Raw genomic sequence first — 22,750 nt, 5'->3', positions numbered from 1 at the left:
TAGAATGGCCTGTTCTAGTTTGGGAACGACTATTCCACGCATAAAACCTATTTTTCAAGTTTCTAGGCCCTTTGATGTTGTTTCGGTTCATTTTGATGCTTTATTGGATCCTCAAGGGCTGCTCGTGTCATCCTTGTATCCCTTTCTCCTTAACATTGGTAGCCCAAACAAAATCTGGTGTCTACATCTCTTCAAGCAACTATCCAAGTATTCTTTGAACAATGAGCCTCTCCAAGCTTAACACCAAGTATTCTTTTAATCAAGTCTCTTCAGACTCAACACTACATATTCTTTCAAGCAAGTCTCTCCAGGCTCAACCCATATAAAAAATGTAATAGATGATTGCAATACTGTGTTGTCTCTTCTAGATATGGTGTAATCATTAATGAAAGCACAAGTATCCTACAAAGAAATATATACAAAATTTATAACAAGTGTTTTTTTGTAGTGAGTTTTTACTCTGTATGTCTTTTTATTTTCTTTATGATTATTGTGTCTTTCTTGAAGACTTAATCCTTTTATAATAGTTTTAAAGAAGATGACCATTGTGACAATTTGAGTTGGACACAATATTACTTTTTGAGTTTTTTCGACTTTACTTTCTTCTCTACTGATCCTAGAGATTATCATTGCTAAAATGCCTTTTAGTAAGGTGTGTATCTCTTATATGATCTAGTAGACTATTTATCATCATTTACTTTTAAAATGGGCATGGCAACAGAAATGTCACTGGAGAGTAGTTAAAGTTAGTGTAAAGTCCTTTCTGTGATATCCAGGATTTTTCTTTTGCCTTCTAACAAATAATTCAACTTTTCATTCTTTAAAAGATATTGAAGGTTCCAAAATTTCTTTCTTGTTTGATCTATTAAGGAATAAATCATTTGATGAAATTTATTGCTGGTTTCATTTGAAATATTACAATTAATGCATAATAAGACAAACTGTGTATTTTGTCTGATTTTTTTCATCTTACAGACAATATATATTTTACGCTTTCTTTGATATGGAATATTTTGCAAATAATTCATTTTATTTAGAAGAAAATATTTCATTTGTTAACAATAAAACTTGAAGGATCCAACATCATCTTTTGACTTAACAAATGTGACATTAGAGCAATATTTAGGGAGCCATTTCTTGTAGTATTTGCATTAGGAGTTTAGACTTATTAGTTGAAATTTCTTTAGTACCACATTTTAATTTCTTATAATTACTTTTGGATTTAGTTTGTTTGATGTTGAGTTTCTTATAATGTAATACTTCTACCTTGAGTTTTAGTCTATTAAGAAAATTACTATTATATTTATCTGTTTATTATGCATGTGCGATAGAGGATGTCATAAAATTCGATCAGTCATTTCAATTTGGTAGAACACTTTTACTATCTGATTCAATTTTTCATAGCCATTACTAATTTAGCTGAGTCAAATGTTGGCAATGACTCCCATTTTAAGAAATTGAGGTTCATTAGTCCTAAAATTATCAACTCTTCAACAACTAACCAATTTACACATCCTTTTGACTTTCAAAATATTTTTGGGGTTAAAAATAATTTTTTTTCTTTTAAACCTAACCAAATAAGTGTCAAGAAAAATATATTCTTTAATTAACATACACACTTATCACTCTCATAATAAGACATAGTCTCATTCCATATGTTTTATACATATATATATATATATTATATAATATACAGACACACATAGATATACATACATAGTAACTTTAACAGAGGTTGTCATTGATAAGCATTATTGAGATGCTATCAAATCAAACTAGTTTCCCCTTAATATAGGGAACCCTAAGTTAGAATCTAGAGACACAAATCCTTGAACACGAATTTCATAAGGCAAATTAGCAAGGGGATTTTTATCAAACAGTTTAAATGCAATGCTAAAATGTATGAAAATTATAGAATAAAATTAAATTCAAATAAAAAAGTTCTAACTCAAGAAGACAATCATTGCGATTACAAAAAATAATCTGAATTTGATCGTTTAAAAATTAATTCAAACAAAGAAAGAAAGAATGCAATCACATTCTATGAAATTTCACCAAAAATGTAAATGCAGTTGGGATTTTTAAGACTTTCACATGCAAAAACGAAAAAAGAAAATTGAAATTGGGATAAAAAAAATTTTATTTCAATTATTGAATCCTTGAACCAGTAAAACGAAATTAGTCAAACATCTTGATTAAGATGCTATACAAATTCATGTTGAGAAGAACAAAGAATAAAATTCAGGCAAAGAAAAAGAAATGAGAGAGAAAGAAAAAATTTTGAGACTTCTAAGAGAGAAAACTCAATTTGTGAAAAATGAGGTATATGATATCAAGTTTACATGGGTTACACTTATTAATGGAGTACACAAATCAGTCAAATTAAAGTAATTAAAGGCCCAACTCACTAAATCAAATAAATACATCACTAAATAAGTCCTAACATTATATTCTAAAAATAATAAAAAAAATATTGTGTAAGATTGCAATATTGCAATACATTTTTGATTCACTTAACATTTGGACTGGCCTTTGCTCCATACAAAGAAGTTGTAGTAATCTCTCTTATCTTTCTAAAGACATCAAGAATGTTTGAATCTAATGTTAGGAGCTCCATATATGGCTTACACAAGAACAAAGTGTAAAAATGTGTCAAATTACGAAAATTAATAAGAATTGACAATCATCACTAACTTAATCCATTAATACAAATCCCATCTAATATATCAATTATTTACACTATTCAATGTCAATCATTCCAAATTAATACATTGAAATATGTTTCCCAAATACACTCTCACTCATAACCAATAAGTTAACTTTGATCAATCAAATAAATTATTTGATTTTTTATAAATGTTATTGATATGGAGTATTATTTGGCTTTTTCAATGACCAATTTTCATATTAAAAAAAATGAGTAACCACTTTTAATAGAATATTCTCTGCTAACTACGTGTTTCTCTATTTGCAGGATTTAAACTAAACGAGTTTAGTACCATTCAGTCGAATGACATGTTGGTAATTAAATTATTTAACTTGGTGATATATTTAATTTTTTGCATTAATTAATAAGTAAATTTTTATTAAAAAAATATTTTTTATATAATTTTCCAATATTAAATAAATAAATTATATATATATATATTAATTTTGACAAGATTGATTGTACCTAATTAATGATTTGTAATTTAACTTAATTAATTAAATCAATAAGTTAAAAAAATTTATTAACAAATACATAAAATTTTCTTAACAATTTTCCAAGTAAAAATTAAACAATTATTACTATTATTTTTATATAACATTAAATATCTACCCAAAAAATATAAATATTAAATTATATATTATTACAAATTCATCTATTAATAATTTGTGTAAATAATCAATAAAAAAATTAATCATCCAAATAATTTTGATATTAATTAACTACTTTTAATTTGATATTACATATTAATCTTTATCATAGTTGAAATTACTTTTTGTAGTTATTGTATGGTGTTATTCATACATGTATACAAAATTTCTATTATCTCATATTTGTTTTTCTATTTTCTTACATTCTTTTAATTCAATTGGTTTTCCTATTTTTCCTCACCAAAAGAACATGTCTTTCAATGAATTTTTGCTTTAAATAACAATGGTAACATTATTTAACCACCATTTTCCAAGGGAGGGAATGTGAAACATAGAGCACTCAACCCGACCATTTTAAGTCTCCCTCAAGATTCATATTTGTGTGTTCACTAAAATCAAATGTTTGCTGCTCTTGTACTTGCTGAGGAACTTATAATGGAAATTCTATCATGGATTCCAGTAAAAGCTCTAATGCGATTCAGCTGTGTCTCTAAGTCTTGGAATTCCCTCATGTTTACTCCTACATTTGTTAAATTGCATTATCAAAGATCTTGAAGAAACACTCATGTCTTCATAGAATCCAGATATGGTGTCCCATCGTCCTCTTTACATTGCTTGTTAGAGGACCCATCCTCTGTTATCAAACCTGAACGTTAAATATTAGAAACATATAATGTCTTAATGGTCTGTAAAGGGTTGGTTTGTATACTCTATTTTGATTTTCCTTATAAATAATATCTTGAATTCTGGGTTCAACTTTGGAACCGGGCCGCTAAGCTTATGTTTGAAGAATCACCACGTTTCCGTATTTATGAAAACAATGATAAATTTGATGTGTTGAATCAAAAGTTTGGGTTTGGTTACAATGATCAAAGTAATATTTTCAAGGTGGTGGTAGTCCTTATGAATACTGAAGCACAACAAATGGAGGTGATATCCTACAACTTAGGTGACAATTGTTGGAAAAAGATTTTAACTTTGTCTAATTATCCCATTATGGGACATGAAATGATTGGAGAGTTTGTGAGCGGCACTATTAATTGGTTGGTAGATCATCCTAAGTTGTGTTCCCGTCATCAAGGCGAAATTGGTACCATCGATCAAATGGAAATTTTATCTTTTGATATGAAGAATGACACATGAACATATATGTCGATGCCTAGTCATGTTGATACTGAGCCTAATCTTAAGGTTCTACAGGATTATTTGTGTCTTTATTATGATCACATGAAAACCTATTTTGTTGTTTGGCTAATGAGGGAATATGGAGTTGATAAATCTTGGACTCAATTGTTAAATATAAGTTATGAGCATCTTCAAATTCATGAACCTATTCATGAAAAAGAATTGTGCACACCTTTGTGCATGTCTGAAGATGAAGATGTCCTATTGTTGAAAAACCAAGAATATTACTATTACATTGTCTACAATAAGAAAGATAATAGAGTAAATCATTTTGAAGTAGATGATTTACGTTCCTTCCTTGAATACATTCCAAGTTTGTTTTTGCCATATTGGATTTAAACTCCCCCCATGTGCTTTGCTTTGCTTATATGAATTTACGTTAAATTATGTAAGTGGTTTCTGAACCTTTCCATTTAATGTATGAACTAGATAGTTGGATGATTTTATTGGCTATTACTATTTGCTAATGGTTGAATGTTTATGGATTGAATGAATTTAATTTAATTTATGTTTATAATGATCATTGAAAAAAAATGTTTGTCTTCCAAAAATAAATTTGATTTTCTCTCAAATATTTTATTCATAGATCGGTCTTAAAACATTTTTAAACAAAATACAAAAGTAAAAAAAAAACATTTATTTTAATTCTATACTTAATAGTAATATCATTTGCTCTATAATTTACTTATAAAATACCAAAATTGTGTTAATCTTATTATGTTTGATATGTGTAATCTCGTTTTAATTGCATTGCCCCTGTTGAAGTCTAAGAAAGGCTTTAGTACTTTCCTTGAACATCTAATAACAGAAAATGAGCTAAGGGCATTCTTCTATTAAAATCAATTTTTTTACTTTTTATTTTTTACTTTCAAATATAAATGATTCAAAGGGAGTATAGTAAAAAAAGATTACTAATTTCGCCACCTTTAAAATTTTAGCATCTAACTAAGACCATCACTAGAATGTGGCCAACCTTCCCCTTTTTCTCGATGTGCAAAAAGTCACAATGTCGTTAGAAGTTGCTTACCACTAAATCGAAATAACATGACTTCTATTAACATCATATATGTTGCAATGATTTCCAATCCATCTTATTTATTCATCACATGTGAAAATCTTTTACTAGTTCTGATCCAAGTCTTAAAATTTCAATAGTTCTACCATCGAGAGTTTTGTTGGATTATCATTATATAGTCATTGATTTCTACACTTGAACAAGTTTTCATCTGTCCCATGTGGTATCTGTGGAGCTGAATCATGCAAGAAAGCATTGGCCTCCTTGTGGTTACCTAGTTGGAACTATAGTTGTTGGCCTTGAGTGTAACGACCCACCTTAGGTCATCACATCAATAACCAACCAAAATAAAAGAGCATTTATAATAATAAAAAAAATAGAGCAAAAGCCAGCTACGCTAGAGTGTAAAAATTGTTTTCATAATAGCAAACATAAGTATATTAGTCATTCTCAGTAAAATCATACAGTCATCCAAAATATATTAACATTAACCATTAACAGAAACACCCTAGGTGCTGGTCAAGCTCTAAGCCTAGCCACTTCTCAAAGCAGCTACCCAGAAGACTCCTTGCTATCCTATGGCTTCACACCTGATCTGCTCCCCCACATAGTGAGATCATCACAGTTCCACCACATGGAAACATAAGGGTTAGCACGTATAAAACCAACCATAGTATAAATATCATTTTAACAATTATTTATTCAAACCAACCAATATAATGTATACACATCCATGCCAATGCATACATATTAATTAAAGAAATCCATAACCAAAGTATACAATTCATACCATATATATATACATAATCCACATCCAAAGCAAAGTCACACCACCGTATAATCCATGATGTAACCAACACATCCAAACCAAATGTTGGCCTCAACACCTATCCAAACCAAGTGTTGATACGGTGAAACATGTCAGCAACCCATGTGTCACGCCTAACCTCTCATGGAAAGTATACAGTTGGATTACGTCGTCACGTAACCCTGGTGGGGTCACCTCATCCATCGGTATGACTCGACCCAGACCCATACCGGTAGCAAATAGATACTTAGAGGAGTACTTCAGAATCCACCTAACATCTGAAGTGGTTTACTATATAATCCTTGGAAAAATTCCAAATTGGAAATCCTCACAATGGGATTCCGAAATACCATATTTTCTCCAAAGATTATATCCCTGATCTCACCAAGAGACCTCTCATCCATAACCTTACTCCTCTCAGTCCTATTTACTTTTCCAAACCACATACACATAGCATACTTCATAATTATATATATAAATATAATCATAACCATGCCAAATTAAATATCCAAAACAACCACCAACTTGAATAAATAACAACCATCAATTTAAATAAATAACAACCTTCATACAAACAAAATAGCATATTAAAAGTTATACTACTCCTATCATGCTCATGTATACTAGATTAAGTCTTATAAGTACTACCCATACTAGATTAATTTTATAAATGCCACCCTTACTTGGATAAACCTGAATTGAAACTCGGGCAGAAACTGAGACTATAGCACAGCTGCCTCCCCAAGGCTCCTTCCGTCTAAAATAGGGGCCGGAGTTAAAACTAGGACAGAACCTTCTCCTCTAGATTTCCCTTGGTCTTCAAAGAGAAGAAGAGGGAAAGAAGAGAGTATGAGAGAAGAGAGGATGAGAATGAGAAGTGTTTCTTGGGATGGTTTGCAATGGAGAAGTGAAGGCCTATTTATAGCCTCCAAAACACATTAAAAAAATGTAAAATAATGGAGAAAAAGATAGACAAAACTAAGTGGAATGAATTAGTGGAATGAATTATAGAAGTTGGTGGGATGAATTAATGGAGTTGGTGTGAATTAATGGAGTTGGTGCCATGTTCTTTTCCGCACCGACTTTGGCTACTGATTTGGACCTTATAGACAGCCGAATCTGAAAATATTTCCTTCATGAAAGTTGTAGGATTTTCTCTTATCTTTCCATAGCCACCAAGTTTGTATCATTTGAACAACCACCGACCAAGTTATACCCCAAAAACCGAGACTTGCCAATCAGCCCAGCGAGAAACAATTGTATCAATAAAATTCCAATTTTGACCTTCTATACGACCGAATTTGAAAATAGCTATTTCAGTAAAAGTTGTGCGTTTTTCTCTTAGATTTCCATTGACACCAATTTTGCATCATTTGGACCATCACAGCCCAAGTTATGCCTCGGACACTGAGACTAGTCAGTCAGCCCAGCGAGAAATGGTTCTTAAAAAATTTCACAACTATCTAATTAGATCCAACAACACATATCTTTCTAAGCATAAATGGAGTGTGAATTATCTATAATTGAAGTAAAATATAACCACCAAATTATGACCAAATACCACATAATAATAATAATAATAATAATAATAATAATAATAATAATAATAATAATCATGTTGAAAACTGAGATGTTACAATTCTCCCCAACAATAAAAATTTTCGTCCCCGAAAATTCACTTACTCAAAAGAGATATGGGTATTGATCCTTCATATTGTCTTCCAACTCCCAAGTGGCTTCATTAGTGTCTGCATCCCAAATAACCTTCACCAAATTGATAGATTTACCTCGCAACTTCTTAACTCTCTTGTCTGCCACTGAAACTGGTTGTTTCTCAAAAGTTAAATTCTCCTTCACTTGCACTGCCTCTGATTCCAAGACATGACTCGGATCGTGAATATACTTTCTCAGTTGTGAAACATGAAACACATCATGCAAATTATATAGGAATGGAGGTAATGCAATCTGATATGCCACTGCTCCAATCCTCTTGAGAATTTGATACGGTCCCAATAAACTTAGGATTCAACTTCTTAGTTTTAATAGCTCTTCCCACACCTGTGGTAGGAGTCACCCTCAAAAATACATGTTCTCCCTCTTTAAACCAACACAAAGGTGTTCTACATTTCCTCACATATAGAGTCTCAAATGGTGCCATTCCTATACATGCGTGAAAATTGTTTTTATAAGTGAACTCGACCAAAGGCAACATTTCTTCCCAACTCCCTAGATGATCCAAAATACAAGCCCTCAACAAGTCCTCCAAAGATTGGATAGTCCTCTCAGACTGCCCATCAGTCTGTGGGTGATAAGCAGAACTGAGTCTCAACTTAGTCCCTAACGCCTGATGCAAACTCTGCCAAAATCAAGATGTAAAACGAGGATCCCTATCAGAGATGATACTGGAGGGCACACCATGTAATCTAACAATCTCCTTAATATACACTTGAGTTAACCTTTCTAAGGACCACTTTATATTCACCGGAAGGAAATGAGCACACTTAGTTAATCTATCCATGATCACCCAAATAGAATCACAATTCTTAGCAGACTTTGGTAATCCAACAACAAAATCCATGGTTATACTATCCCATTTCCATTCAGGGATCTCCATTATTTGTAACAAACCTCCTGGTTTTTGATGTTCCACTTTAGCTTTCTGACACACAATGTAAGATGCAACATACTCAGCTATCTCCTTTTTCATTCCATTCCACCAAAACATTTTCTTCAAATCTTGATACATTTTTGTCATACCCGGATGTACACTCAACTTGCTTTTATGACCTCCCTCAAGTATCAACTTCTTCAACTCTCCATCTTGTGGAATACAAATTCTGCCTTTGTACCTTAAAACCCCATCCATATCTTGTTCAAGATTCTTCCTAAACCTCCTAGGAAAACCCACAACAAACTTTATACACATTATCTCATTTCCAAATAGGAACATCTAAAGGCTACAAAAGTCCTAAAAGGCACCTAATGTTCTGTCTCAGACTTATACTATACTAAATATGAGTACACACCATCCTCTATTCCTTTCTACACTTAAGGCCACCATGCTTCCACTGCACGACTTTGATACACCTTAGTAGCTCCTCAATGGATACTAAGAGAACACTTGTGTCCTCCCTTTAAGATCATCTTCCTAAATTCAAGATTACTAGGCCATAGATCCTATTATTGAACCTCAAAACATCATCAATTTCCACTCGTAAAGGGCTATTTATACCCACCCCTACTAATCCTCTCCACTTGGTTCACTAAGAAAGAATTTAACTCCTAGGCTTCTCTAATCTCGTCCATTAATTCATTAGTTACTTTCAACATACTAAATTCAATGCTCCTAAGGGTGAGCTCACACATCACGCTTAAGTCTCTAAGTTCTTTAGTCAAATCCAACCCTTAAATCATCAAATGTGGTAGGCGAAAGATCATCCTACTCAAGGTATCTGCCAGAATAATATTTTCATTTCTACGACCCTCTCCAAAAATCATGTGCCTAAGCGTAAGTTTTACACAGAATCAATCTCCAAGTCTTACCACCTCATCTATACCGAAGGCAGCTCTTATCCACTACCTTGTCCTATATCCTCTTGTCTTGTTTTCAAAATGAATCAACTAATTATGCTTCTCCAATTTCCTTCAATAATTCACTTGTTACTTTAGTCATACCTAGTCTCATACTACTAAGGGTAACCTCATAAGCCAAACTTAAATCTTTAGACCAAACCAAAAGATCTATCTCTCTAACCATAAGGGAAGATATATCTAGAGGTCTTCTACTCAAAGTATCAACCACCATACTAGCTTTGCCCAAATGACAATTAAGATCAAAATCCTAGTCCTTAAAAATTCCAATTATCTCTTCTTGTCAATAGATATTTAAAATTCTTATGATCGCTAAAAACCTCTAGCTTAGAATCATATATGTAGTGTCTCCAAATCTTAATTAAAATTGCTAACTCAAGGTCATGGGTAAGGTAATTCCTCTCATGAATTTTCAATTGCCTAGAATCACAAGCTACTATCTTTCCTTCATGCATCAACACTCTTCCCGAATCTATCTTAGTAGCTATAGGAAAAGAAAGCAAAGTGATTCCTGTAGTAGAGGCGAGTGAGATGAGAGTAGCCTAAACCTCAAACTGCTATCTTAGAAATTTACTTAATAAATCTCCTATAAATTATCCTAAGAAAACTCTTAATTTTACTAATTGAATTAGGTATCTCTCACTACAACTTCTACCTTAGGTAGCTCTATGTTAAACCTTCACAAGAAATTACATGGCCTAAAACACGCACCTAATACAATCAGAGTCATACTTAGATAATCTAGCCTAAGTTTATCTTGGATATATCTTCACACTTAACTCTAATATGATGGTATCACATCCTAAGATCAAAACCTTTCATTAACACACAAATATCCACTAATTGATCCATAAGGTCACATACTTGCATATCAATTCATATTAGAATACTTCCTTCACATATACTATCCCTAAGCATATATGAATTGATCACCATGAACCAAGCATATCATTTTAATCAACCTTTCAATGACCAAACCTCAAAACATCACCAAATCTATTTTATCCTTGTTATGCCTATCATGACAGTATATATCTATAGAGTTATACTCATCCAAATGATTTCAAACCTGTCTTAAATGAAAGCTAAATGAATAAGCTACAACTCTTAAGATTTCAAAAAGATCACCTTCCTAACTAAAATTTCAACAATCACTTCAAGTATATTCAGCTCTAACAACTAGACTTCTGATCACCAAAGCAGTCATAACTAGAGTTCTAGACCTGCTTTTTACCTGATTCCAGTTCCATTAGAAAGATAGTATCTAAAGCCATAATTCTCATAAAGACCACAAAATCAGATTCTATCAATATGATACTCATACTGGCACAACAAAATTTCAACAAAAATAATCCCCATATCATACAGCATTAGTGTACTAACATACCTTAATCATTCCAAACTCACTCCTTTCCACCTTAAACTCATATTCAAGCTTTTCATTACAATCCTAAACCAAAACAGCTCACAAAATAAAATTCACATACTACCTCAACCATAAAAGTTATCATGCAAGCACCAACACTCAAGGAACGTTCCAATCTCCCATCAAAACTTCAATTCTCAGATACAACCTCTTTGGATTCAATCACTACTACTATAGATTCCTAAATTCCATTAATTGTAAACTCTTGCCAAATCAATGTCTCACCTAAATCTAAGGTGTCAATAATTTCTAGTTGATTATCAAGGCTTTATTCATACTATTGGTACCTAAGCTCACCATAAAGTATTCTATTATCCAATAGTAGCAACAATTAGCTCCATAGCTCGAGCAATTTGCCGCCCATCCATGCTTGAAGAAGAATTAGAATGATTTCCCCTACCAGTCATCCTAAAAAGGTCAAAGAACTTTATGAGTTTACACGAAACTCATAAGAAATTTCTAATCAAGATTAAGAAACTCATGAGTTACTCATGAAGTTCCTTTCAAAATTCGTTTCCATACAACGGAAACATAACAAGACCATTCCCCACAAATCCTAAAGAGACTTAACCAGCTCTGATACCAAAATTGTAACGACCCACCTTAGGTCATCACATCAATAACCAACCAAAATAAAAGAGCATTTATAATAATAAAAAAAATAGAGCAAAAGCCAGCTACGCTAGAGTGTAAAAATTGTTTTCATAATAGCAAACATAAGTATATTAGTCATTCTCAGTAAAATCATACAGTCATCCAAAATATATTAACATTAACCATTAACAGAAACACCCTAGGTGCTGGTCAAGCTCTAAGCCTAGCCACTTCTCAAAGCAGCTACCCAGAAGACTCCTTGCTATCCTATGGCTTCACACCTGATCTGCTCCCCCACATAGTGAGATCATCACAGTTCCACCACATGGAAACATAAGGGTTAGCACGTATAAAACCAACCATAGTATAAATATCATTTTAACAATTATTTATTCAAACCAACCAATATAATGTATACACATCCATGCCAATGCATACATATTAATTAAAGAAATCCATAACCAAAGTATACAATTCATACCATATATATATACATAATCCACATCCAAAGCAAAGTCACACCACCGTATAATCCATGATGTAACCAACACATCCAAACCAAATGTTGGCCTCAACACCTATCCAAACCAAGTGTTGATACGGTGAAACATGTCAGCAACCCATGTGTCACGCCTAACCTCTCATGGAAAGTATAAAGTTGGATTACGTCGTCACGTAACCCTGGTGGGGTCACCTCATCCATCGGTATGACTCGACCCAGACCCATACCGGTAGCAAATAGATACTTAGAGGAGTACTTCAGAATCCACCTAACATCTGAAGTGGTTTACTATATAATCCTTGGAAAAATTCCAAATTGGAAATCCTCACAATGGGATTCCGAAATACCATATTTTCTCCAAAGATTATATCCCTGATCTCACCAAGAGACCTCTCATCCATAACCTTACTCCTCTCAGTCCTATTTACTTTTCCAAACCACATACACATAGCATACTTCATAATTATATATATAAATATAATCATAACCATGCCAAATTAAATATCCAAAACAACCACCAACTTGAATAAATAACAACCATCAATTTAAATAAATAACAACCTTCATACAAACAAAATAGCATATTAAAAGTTATACTACTCCTATCATGCTCATGTATACTAGATTAAGTCTTATAAGTACTACCCATACTAGATTAATTTTATAAATGCCACCCTTACTTGGATAAACCTGAATTGAAACTCGGGCAGAAACTGAGACTATAGCACAGCTGCCTCCCCAAGGCTCCTTCCGTCTAAAATAGGGGCCGGAGTTAAAACTAGGACAGAACCTTCTCCTCTAGATTTCCCTTGGTCTTCAAAGAGAAGAAGAGGGAAAGAAGAGAGTATGAGAGAAGAGAGGATGAGAATGAGAAGTGTTTCTTGGGATGGTTTGCAATGGAGAAGTGAAGGCCTATTTATAGCCTCCAAAACACATTAAAAAAATGTAAAATAATGGAGAAAAAGATAGACAAAACTAAGTGGAATGAATTAGTGGAATGAATTATAGAAGTTGGTGGGATGAATTAATGGAGTTGGTGTGAATTAATGGAGTTGGTGCCATGTTCTTTTCCGCACCGACTTTGGCTACTGATTTGGACCTTATAGACAGCCGAATCTGAAAATATTTCCTTCATGAAAGTTGTAGGATTTTCTCTTATCTTTCCATAGCCACCAAGTTTGTATCATTTGAACAACCACCGACCAAGTTATACCCCAAAAACCGAGACTTGCCAATCAGCCCAGCGAGAAACAATTGTATCAATAAAATTCCAATTTTGACCTTCTATACGACCGAATTTGAAAATAGCTATTTCAGTAAAAGTTGTGCGTTTTTCTCTTAGATTTCCATTGACACCAATTTTGCATCATTTGGACCATCACAGCCCAAGTTATGCCTCGGACACTGAGACTAGTCAGTCAGCCCAGCGAGAAATGGTTCTTAAAAAATTTCACAACTATCTAATTAGATCCAACAACACATATCTTTTTAAGCATAAATGGAGTGTGAATTATCTATAATTGAAGTAAAATATAACCACCAAATTATGACCAAATACCACATAATAATAATAATAATAATAATAATAATAATAATAATCATGTTGAAAACTGAGATGTTACATTGAGAATATCTTATGGTCTAAGGTTTTGCCAATAACACAAATCCTTTCTAACCCACTCAAACTCCATGGATTATTGTTTTCTCTTGAGCCAGTGTTTTGGTCAAAGGTATTGTGATTCTCATGTCTCCAAAAAAGTTTATTACAATCAAGTAACGTGTCATTGAGAACACTCTAAGAAATTCAAGACTTGAGTTATTCTTTATTTCTACATTTTCCTGTTTTACCTTCATTTATTAAGAAACTAGATAGTCATGCTATGTTCTACTCCATTCAAGCTATTCTTACAATGATTTCAATGCATTTGGGTTGAATTAGTGAATCATTAATTGAATAACATTAAGTTATATATGATAAAAAAAATCGTATTTATAACGTAAATTTATAATTAATTATTTTAATATATATATACACCATAGTTAAAAAAATCAACATATTGATTCACTTATAACCTTGTTAGATTATTGAGTAAATAAATAAATTTTCTTTACATTGATTTTATTTTATAAAAACTTTTATTCAACAAATTGAGATTGGTCCAATTTATTGGTTTAAGTTAGCTTTTATAACATTGTGTGTGTAATGTTTTAAAAGTAATTATTATATTAATTAATAATTTTTTTATTATATGATCATTCATGATTGATTAACAATATAATTTTTTTCATCAACATTTCAATGATCATTAGGGGGTATTCTACGAAATTTATTATTGCCTAATAGGTTTTATAGGACTTTTTTAGTTGAAAAAAGTCCTAAAGATTTTAAAAGACTTTGTAGAATTTTCATGACTTTGAAGACTTTGCAGGATTTTGATAAACTTTAAATTAGGATTTTAATGGATCTACAAGACTTTTAAGTCATGATTTTAATGGATTCTACAATACTTTTAAGTCAGTATTTTAATGGATTATGTGGAACCTTGTGGACTTTGTAGAATTTCATGGATTTTTGACATACGATAAGAGTTCAAGATTTTTTTCATATATTCAAATTTAAAAGGAGTCAAAGACAAAATTAATGGAAAACAACAATGTTTGGATAAATAATAATAATAATAATAATAATTCTCCAAAATATTATGTCCTCCTAAATAACATTCACTCACATATTTATAGCTATACTAGTCTTGCAAGCATTAACGTATTCTCGCTCTTGCTCCTACGTTTGAATAATAGGCTTAAAATTATGACTTTCATTAACCATTAATATTAAAGATGAAGGTTAGTTCACCAATTCAATTGAAAATTCATGAGAACAACATTCTTTATGAAGAAAGTTATGTAGTGTTGTACATGCTAACACAAGTTCTATTTGTGTCTTAAATAAAAATGGAGGTGTTGACTTAAAAATTGTGAACCTTGATTTAAAAGTACCAAATATTTTGTTGATCACATTCCTTAAAGACCCACGATGAAGATTGAACAATTCTTTATCATTTTTAGGATCATTAACCTGACTTGCAAAATTTTGTAGATGATATTTCACACCTCGAAATAGAGCTAAAAATTGGCGTCAATTAGGAAATCAACAATCCACCAAGAAATATTTACCTAATTATATATGAAATATATATAATATTAGCATAATAATAATAATAGTTATTATTATTATTATTATTATTATTGTTATTTAAAGAATAAGCATTTACCTTGAGTCACTTTAAGTCCATTCCTCCTTGTTATAACATCATTTAGTAGCTCAGAATCATGAGCTAAACCCTCCCACCCACTAAGAACGTACATGAACTCCAAATCAAAATTACAAGGGGCTAATACACTTTGTGATATATTTCCATGACGATTACGATAACTACTTACATCTCACCTCTCACCTTTGTTGGAATATATGTCCTATCAATAGCTCCAATGCAATCCTAAAATTTAGCATATATAACACTTCATTATATGAAAAATATAAGTATAATAGTGTCAAATTTAATTATAATTTTTATTTTAAGATAATTAATACATTCCTTGAAGAAAGGGAAGAACCTTGTGCTTTCTCTAATTTTAGCTGGCACAATTGATCCTGGTTTAGCCATCAATGTAGGTGCTATCATATTCAAAGCGTTCAAAATCTTGTGAAAATTTTCACTTGTAGCAAATTGTGATTGGCCAAATATGTTACAAATTACACAATATTGAGTATTCTAACCAACAATTTGTAGCAATGATATAAGCATTTCTTCAACACAAATATATCGTGTATCCTCTAAAGGTGTTTTTTCTCTAAGAATTGCACATAACTATCAAAACACATCTGGATACATCTTATAAACTTGTCAAAATATTACAAGATCATCGTTTAATACTCAGTGTATATAGTCATTTTCCATGTTAGTAATTCGTTGTCAATTTATTGGACGCTCAATTTGTTCATTACATATGATAACTAGAAACTAAATCATCACATGAATTAATGCATGAACTGCCATTACATATGCTAAAATATTTTAATTAAGTACGACCAAAATAACACAAAAACAAAATAGTTCAATCATTCCAAAATGTGTTCACACACAACCAAAATATCAAGCAAACACTTTAATCAAGTGCAACCAAAATAACACCAAAACAACATAGTTTGACAAATCCAACACGTGTTCATACACAACCAAACTATGAAGAAAATACTTCAATCAAGCACAACCAAAATAACACCAAAACAATATTTTTCATCCTAGCTTGTACTTTATCTAATTTGAGCACTCTTCTATTGACATCATAAAGAAAAACTTTCTTTGTATTAGTATCAAGCAAATTAGCTGCCATGTAGCGAGTTCGATCATCCAAATTTGAGATCTCTTTTATGGCACTCCAAATATTTCCCTTTGCCTCTTTGTATCTTTCCTTCTTCTCCATCAATTTAGACATTTTTTCAAAATTGAATTGGGAACAAGCCATTGCCAATTAGGGATTTAGCCTAATTTTTCTATTTGGAATGGCCTGTTGCTTTGGTAGTCTACTGCCCTTGGTCTTCTTAGCCTGGACGAAATCTAGTATCTACAACTACCCCTCTTTACTTGTCTTTTGTATGGATAGATGTTGTTTTTCAAAAGGCACATAAAGACGTAAAGAATTTATCCGGATCTATTCTTTACTTCTTCATGTAGGGGCTTCCACATTGCTTCCTTTGGCTAGATGGGTGAGGATGGAAAAGTGTACCTTCTGAACCTTTGACTTCGTGTGAATGCTTCATGTCGATTCTCCTAGTTACTTCTCCTGTGGTTGTTAGAAAAGAATGGAACAATCCAAGAGGGCTGGGTGAATTGGATTCTATGACCTTTTAAAAATTTTTAGAGTATTTTAGATCTTTATATCACTTAAACTTTTCTAAGACTGAATTTTCAATGAAGTTTCTTTAAAGACTTTGTTATAGAAGAATGAATTCTATATGTCTTCTTGAATACAAAATAATGAGGTTCAAATGTAATGCTTTAATTCAGTTTAAACCCACCAATATTCGCACACACATGCTAATCAAGAATTATCTTCTTTAATGTACAATCAAGACATTACTCAAAGTAAAAGATAAAGGTAGAAGAAGATTGCACAAGTCTTTTATCCTGGTTCATCCACTCCACATGTGACCTACATCCAGTCCTCAATCAGCACCTGATCAAGATTTGTTCCACTATCTCAATGAAGAAGGTTTACAAGCATACCACACATGCATATACTTCAACACTAAAGATAACTACTTTCTTGACCCCATGAAAGCACCCCTTGTAGAAACCCACTACAAGAATCCTTACCACTTGAGAAACCCTTCTCAAGATTTTACAAGTATTCACAAAGAATTAAGGAACGAATTCACCCAGAATTCAGAAGCAAATCTTAATCTTCCCCTTTCAAGAATGTGATGATGACGATCCTTTTCAATGTTTTTCATAAACGTTTTTCTTCTTGGATTCACAAAGAAAACTCTCCAAGATTGTCACACAGACTCCACAAAAATGCTTTTCTAAATTTGATTATCAATTCTAACTCTGTTCTTATGTTTCAAAAAGTTCAAACTATTTATAAAAGTTTCAGAACCAGATAGTCGATTATTTTAAATAATAATCGATTATTTTGTTCTTCAAGTTTTCTGGAAACCAGCCAAGAACAATATAATCGATTATTTTGCTGGATAATCGATTATTCCAGAGAGTCATTTCTGAGATAATCGATTATTTAACAAATAATCGATTATTGCAGCAAGGCATTCCATTTTTCCTGTTGCTGGAATAATCAATTATTTTGAGTTAGTCTTCAAAACTTCGTTTCAAGTCTCGAAATATATTTTTAGTCCCTTTAATTCATCATCATACACTCTCTACTTAGCTTAGATATAGATTTAGCTTATGCGCAAAGCACACACAACATATAAACTCATTCAAAACAATTTATATACTAATCCTTATTACATATCATTTTCTTTGACTTTGTTTTTGTCTTCTAAGTTGTTTGTTGTTTTTTGTTGTCCTTGACACACATTTTGTGATCATCAAAACTTTTTTAAGCTTCAGAGATAATCTTGATTCTTCATCAAGTTCAGGCTCCCCTAAGCTCAACAATCACTCTCTTTTTGATGATGAAAAACCATTACTCAAATCATGACAATCCAAGCTAGGCTTCTACCATTGTGCTTTTAATTTCAACATACCAAACCTGCAAAAACATACACACACAAGAACAATACCTGCAAAAAAACAACCATATGCACACAACAACCTTTCTCCCCCTTTGGCATTATCGAAAACAAACCAAGCTATGTTTTACACAATACAAGCCATATGCATATACCTTAAGTACTCAGAATCATACGAAAACAAATATAACACATCATAGGTATTAGATTCAAACCTTGTGAACTTTAATATCCAAGTTAGAAGTATTAGCTCAGCAATATGAATTGATTACAAGATACAAAATACAACTAAGAATTTTACAATCCAAAAACATCAACAGTTTACCAACAATCATTTATACTCAAAACAGAGTATTATAAGCAGCAATCAACCATGACTTAATTGACTCACAAATACACAAGATATCAAATTTTAAAAAACAAAACATCAACAAATATGTTAAAAACTAGAGCATCAATGCACCAGCCAACCAAATCAGAAGTTGGTGCTTCATTCAAGCCATCATATCAGCAAAATAAACTTCAAATTTCACCAGAAATTTAAATTGTTCAAGACCTTAAAGCATTAAATTTGTTTTGAAATTTAAAACAATACAACCAAATCGAAATGATAGTTCAAAAAAAGAATTTAAAAACCTAATTAAAACTAAGCATTAGAACAGAACAGAAATCATTCTTCATCTTCAGGTATGCCTAGGTGAGTTTTGAGTAACTTCACCTCATGATCAAGATCATCAAACCTATCAAGAATACTAGAAAATAAAGATTCATGCCTTCGAGACATTTCCATCACCGCATCAATCTTATTTATTATGATTTGCTCAAAAGGTGAAAATGGTTTTGGCTAAGCTTCTGGCTCCCTGTCAGGTTAAGCTTCCACCTGTGGTGGCTGATCCTCATCATGTGACGGAACACCGTCTTCATCGGTTGTCAGCTCAGGGGTTGGGGGTACATCTCCTTTAAAAACCCATTTATCTTCCTGTTTGAGCATCCCCATGTGATGCAAGGAAGATTTCTCAATCTTGTTCGACGCATGGAGAATTATTTTCCTTTCCCCTGTCAAGTCCACACCTGCAATCTCAAAATTTTTTGACAACAACAGAGCATACAGAATAGGTCCATCTTCTTTCCGTCTTGCCTTCCATATACAATCATTAACAACTGATACCCAATCAATCTTGATTTTCTTTTTAATCACATGCATAAGTAGAATGTCATCTCTTGACATTTGAGCATGGTTATGTAAACGAGGTTTCAACATCCAAGCAATAATAAAAGAAATTAAACGGGAATTCTTTTTCATACCTCCCACCAGAAACTTCTCATAGTTGGTATTCACCGGATTCCTTTGACAGTCCTAGAAGGTCGTCAGTTCTTTAAAATCCCCAAAATTGAAGGGTTGGGGTTTTTCACGTCCCGTGCTGCTCAGTCCCGCAGTAGCCTTCAATGTTGGCCCGTCTAGCCTAATCATTTTTCCCTTCACCACTGATTGCATGATACCCTCATTGCTTGTAGCAAAGGAGAGGAGTAACCTGATCAGTTCAGGGTAATAGGGTCCCTCCATTTCCAAAAACTTTCCCAATTCTTGGTGCTCCAGCAGGGTTGGGAAACTGAAGCCTTCATTCTTGAACAATTCAAGCGTGAGGGTCTTAGGCGGAATGATTCTCCTCCCCGCATACCACTCAAAATAATACTCTTGAGTCTTCTCATCCGGGAACCATTTTGAAATTAGTTGCCCTGAGGGCAGAGGGCACTTGCTCCCCCTCGCTTCAAGCTTCTTGGGTCTCTTTGATGAAGATGCCATGAGTGGGTCTTTGTGAAGGAGAAGATAATAAGAGAGTTGAGAGGGTTAGGGTTTGTGGGTTTGAGAGAATGTGAGAAAATGAGAAGAGAAGTTGTGAGAGTAGTTATGCCTTAGCACTGTAGACCCCTAAAATTGTCCGGGTCGGAAATAAAGCTTGAAGACTCTCGAAGACTGAAGGAAGATCAGCCAGAAGGACTTCCAGAAGGCCCAAGGAGGGTTCTCTATAGGTCTAGAGGTCTTAGGATAGCTAAAATAAGAAAAGTGGGAGGAATGAAGCCCAATACGGTCTCCCAGAGGTTCAGTACGGCCGTATTGAACATTTTGAACTTCAATACGGCCGCACTGAACTCAATACGGCCGTATTGAAGTTTCTGAACTTCAATACGGCTGCATTGAATTCAATACGGCTGCACTGAACTTCAATACGGCCGCACTGAACTTCAATACGGCCGTATTGAGGTTTTTTGAACTTCAATACGGCCGTATTGAATTCAATACGGCCGTATTGTAGTTCAAAACTTCAATACGGACCGTATTGACCCCCATAAACCGTATTGAGCCTCATCCCTATAAATATGACGCCAATGGGACGTCATTCTACACTTTTCCACACAGTTTTGACTCCCTCCTTGAGTATTCTGGGGTTTTTGAGCAGTGTTCTGCCCTAGAAATCTCTCTGGGAGTCGATCCGACGAAGTTCTGGAATTCCGAGCATTTAGCTTGGAGATTCGAACCTAGTCGAAGGGAAATCCTCCGGATTTCCATAGTTAAAATTTTATAGGAGGGAGCGAGCAGTCTTGTAGAGGGAGGGAACGCCAAAACGCTTCCCAATTTCTGTCAAGATATATAAGAAAGCACGCTTCAAAGGTTTATCTCTTTAAAGTCCCTTCTTTTACCGTTTTCTGTGTGTACATATTTAAACTGTCATCATGTAGATAGTTAATTTATAATTGCTTAGAATAAATAGGGGTAATTTAGTAATTTCGCACTATTATTTTTAAATAATCTGTCATAGGGAACCCGAAAGGGGCGCTGTGGGGTGCTAACACCTTCCCCACGCGTAACCGACTCCCTTACCCGACTCTGGTTGTAATGGCCGAAGTCGATTTTTGAATCGATTGCCTTAAATCTCTTTTTCCAATGTTTTGAGTAAAACATTGGTGGCGACTCCATGAACCCTTCCTTTTTATGAAAACCGCTAATCCATGGAGGGTCCCGCTTGGGATTAACATGGATTGGTGAGCCTTTTAATAAAATTGCTCGTTTGACGAGGTCTCAGTTTGAGAATAAGTCATTCTAGAAATCCATATTTTTAAACAAATAAAAGAGTCCAACCATCCTTCGTGAATGCCGAAAGCCCGTTTCGGGCCGGTGGCGACAGATGGCGACTCCACTGGGGAAGCCTCGAGAGTCAGTCCCATTTAGTGACAGATTATTTTAATAGTTAAAATTACTTCATTACCCCTTTCTTGTATGATAACATGTTTATCTATTTGGCTTTAATAATTGTTGTATGTTTAAATTCTCGCAATTGTTTGAAATAAAAACTGCACACGAACCTTTGCACACAACAGTTCCCTCTATACCCGGGGGCATGAGTGGTAAGCCATAGGGAGTGGATGTTAGTACGGCCGGTTGTCGAATGGGTCTATAGGTGCCCGTAGACCGTTGTCGGAAAGCATCACTCAAGGTGATAACCATGAACTCGAGTCCGACAGTGCGTTGGAGCTTTCCATCGGCTTACGACGAGAGGAATTGGGTCCCTATAATGGGGGCACCTTGGGGGCCTCAGACCGGTGAGAACAGTTAGAACCACCTTGAATATGCACTTTTCTGCAGGATACCCCTACCTCGTGATTCGCTCGTGACTGTTCGTGGATGAATGAATTGTTTGTGCATTGATTATGTGACATTGTATGAGCATACATTGCATTTCTTCAAACATACAATATTCCTATTCTTTTAAAATAAGAATAAATAGAAATAAGAATCTTCCATTACATGGTGTTAACATCTACCTTCATCACATTCATATAGGTAGTTTCCCTTTTCACCCAAAAATACAAAAAAAATAATAATAAATAAAAATACCCAAAAAAAAAAAGAGAAAAAAGGGTTATTTATCCAAACCAAGCAATATCATGCATCATCTTAGGAACATCCCGAAAACATGATAATGCTTAGTTGAATAAACACAATGCATGCATATTCA

At 33.3% G+C, this 22,750-nt stretch overlaps 1 long non-coding RNA gene across 1 annotated transcript; it reads right to left on the bottom strand.

Moving 5' to 3' along the window:
• Positions 1–5,955: 5,955 nt before the first annotated feature.
• On the bottom strand, positions 5,956–16,524 carry LOC145955671 (uncharacterized). The gene is made up of 2 exons (XR_014432321.1): positions 13,159–16,524; positions 5,956–12,262 (listed from the first exon to the last, which is right to left on the bottom strand). It is a non-coding gene; the product is annotated as an uncharacterized LOC145955671 (long non-coding RNA).
• Between the last annotated feature and the right edge of the window lie 6,226 nt (positions 16,525–22,750).

The sequence above is a fragment of the Cajanus cajan genome, chromosome 3, assembly GCF_000230855.2.
Source record: "Cajanus cajan strain Asha chromosome 3, NIPB_CcT2T_4, whole genome shotgun sequence".
NCBI classification, from domain to species: Eukaryota; Viridiplantae; Streptophyta; class Magnoliopsida; order Fabales; family Fabaceae; genus Cajanus; species Cajanus cajan.
The sequence above is the reverse complement of the archived record's forward strand: the minus strand, read 5'-3'. Positions and strand labels throughout refer to the sequence as shown.